We start from the raw sequence: 2809 nt of genomic DNA on the forward strand, positions 1-2809 counted from the left end.
GTAAATTCGTTTCGCAGAAATTCAGAGATTTTCGATCTCCTCGAAAGAAAATGAGTTCGATCAGCAACACCGGTCTCCGCAGCACCAGGATAAAGACCTTCTTTTTACCCATAACCTTTCTCTGCAGCATTGGAACCAAGATCGGGCTTGGCATAGTTACGAGGTTCCCGTTCTATTTAACTAACACTAACTGAAGCTAACCGGAAGCTTTCTTCTCATGCGACTCTTGGATCGAAAAGAGGCTGCTGGACTGGACCACGGCTGAAACTGCCAGGCACGGACTAAAAGCTTTTATCAAGGATTCCCGAGTCAAACGACTACCATACATAGCATAGAGCTGGAAGCTGCACTAGTGTACAGAGAAGACTGGATGTGAACACGGGCGGACATTGGCTATGTATGGGGCACTCACTAATCACTATTAGCAGGAAACAACTAGCAGAAAGAAAGATGAACGCACTTTCACTCCTTGCTCTTCAGCACGTACTCACACGAGGGACTCTCAAATCTCTATTTCAGACCATAATCTTTCGATCCCTTTACCGAAGTGATTGATAGCAGGGCTAAAAAATCATAGGGCTTCTTCTATTTTTAGTGTGAACTCACTTCTATTCTATATCAAGATAGGGGCTTCAGTACTTGGCTGACCGCCCGGTGGAAGACCTGGTTCTACCACACAAGGGCAGCTTTCGTAGTCCAGGATTATTTTCCTCATATGTAATTTCACCTCAATGTGGAAATGTCCGATCTTATTCCAAAATAGAAGGTCTTCATGAAGGTCTGTCTTGTTTCAGGAATATAGGTACCGAAGTTCAATAGCGGTAGGTACCAAGGAGAAGACGAGTCAGGGCCGATTGACAAGACTAGCTAGGCTGACCTTCCAGCCATACTCCATCCAATATCGAACGGAAGTGCTAAAGGTTTCATGTGATGCTGACCTCAATGAACCAGACCTCGAGAATTCGTTCATCCCTTCGCTCCGAGGATTGGTCGAGTACTTGGCCACATGCATGAGTAGGCCTGTTGCCGGGATGTCCCATTAAAAAGGCAGGTCCCATATTTGAAATACAAAAATAAGATCAGATAGCGCTCAAGAGGTTTTTCTCCATACGAGAAATCCTTCACTCGTAGGGAATTCAAATAGATGTGTTGAAGATCATCAAAGAAAGGAAAAAGACTGAATTCGATCCATCTCCTCCCTTTTCTTTAAACCAAGAGCTACTCCTCCCTTTTCTTTTTTTATGTAATTTCAATACGATTTCGTTTGTGTTCATGTTTTCAATTTAGAACCCCACGGAAGTGAATAGAAAAAAGAAAAATACCCCTGTGATACGCCTTCCTTTACCTATTTCTAGATTGATTGATGTTCAATGGAGGGAAACTTGCCATTCCTTCTTTCCTTTGAAATTGTACATTTTTTTGATTCTGAACTAATTGTATCCTTTTTGTTCCCATCGAGCTTTCTTGCCTAGTGACTAAGGATTTTCACACTTGTTGTGTCTATAAAAGATTTTCTCATAAAACACTAACAGAAGTGTTAGAGGGATTCACTTTCGATAAGAATCCAAAAGCAAGTTCCCTATACTACCTTCTTTCCCTCCTCTGTTTCTGTCTTTAAGAGGCAGTGCATCCGGCAGGAATCGAACCTACTTTTTGACCCATTTTGCCTTTCTAGGTTGGTGGGCGCTTTCACCATTCAGCCATGGATGCTTTAGCGAGTGAACTAGGTTTTTATTTGAGAGCGAACTAGGTTTTTAGTGGTATTCCTTCTCGAGCTTCTATTTCTTCCGTTAAGGGAGATTCGGGAAAAGATGGAATAGGAAGACGTGTTTCCAGAACGAACAAGATACGGGTAGAGAAGGGGAAGTTAGCAAAGTTAGACAAGATTGGAATGGGCATAGGAACATGTATTGATGTACCAGATCGGCTAATGCTCCCAGGTTGATGCGATGTATTCCACCAGTTGACTGGAGACTTTATTATTGGTATATCGATCGGTCCAGCACGGATTGAAATAGGAGCCGGTTCGACAGGAAGCTTTTGAAAAAGCAGTGCACCCAGGTAAATAAGGAACAAGATGAATACAGAAGTTAAACGAGCATCCCACACTCGAAAGGTACCCCACATAGGCCTTCCCCGAAACCCCCAGTCACTAACGTAAACAAAGTAGAAAAAGCACCAATTTCTGTACCGGTTCCGGAAGAGCGAAGAAAAAGGGGATGTTTTGTTAATGGGAACAAGGAACTGTTTATAGCTGTCGCGATATAAATAACTATACTCATCCGAGCCGCAGGAACATGTACATACGAAATACGAGAATTTCCACCTTGTTGAAGATCTGGTGGTGCTACCCGAAGACTTAAATGAATAGCCATCGCTGTTAAGAACAACCGAGATCCAATGAGAATTTGCGCGTAGCTTTTTGTCTTTGACATAAAAAAATAAGGTTGTAATAACGAAACTGACATTTTATTTTCCTTGCCTTGCAAGTGGAACAAGAAAGACTATATAGTTATTTTGATTCTATAAACAATCAAAGGATTTCGCATGCTTTCCATGGAATGACGGAATTCCCCTTGCTTAGTTTTCGCTCCGCTCGTGCGTGGCACTCCTTGCTTGCGGAGCGGCATATCGGAAAAAGAAGGATTGACTTTCTATACGGGCCCGTCCCCTCTTACCCCTAACTAACAATTATGCTGCTCTCGCCTTTTTGTAATCTTATCTTTCAAAAATGCACTACTAATTTTTACGGCCTCCTTAGTCACCCTATCCACTCTCGTCCTGTTTTCGGGTTCCCTTTCAGGGGATG

The sequence above is a fragment of the Triticum urartu genome, chromosome 7A, assembly GCF_056163025.1.
Source record: "Triticum urartu cultivar PI428250 chromosome 7A, HENAU_Tu73, whole genome shotgun sequence".
In the NCBI taxonomy this organism is placed as follows: domain Eukaryota; kingdom Viridiplantae; phylum Streptophyta; class Magnoliopsida; order Poales; family Poaceae; genus Triticum; species Triticum urartu.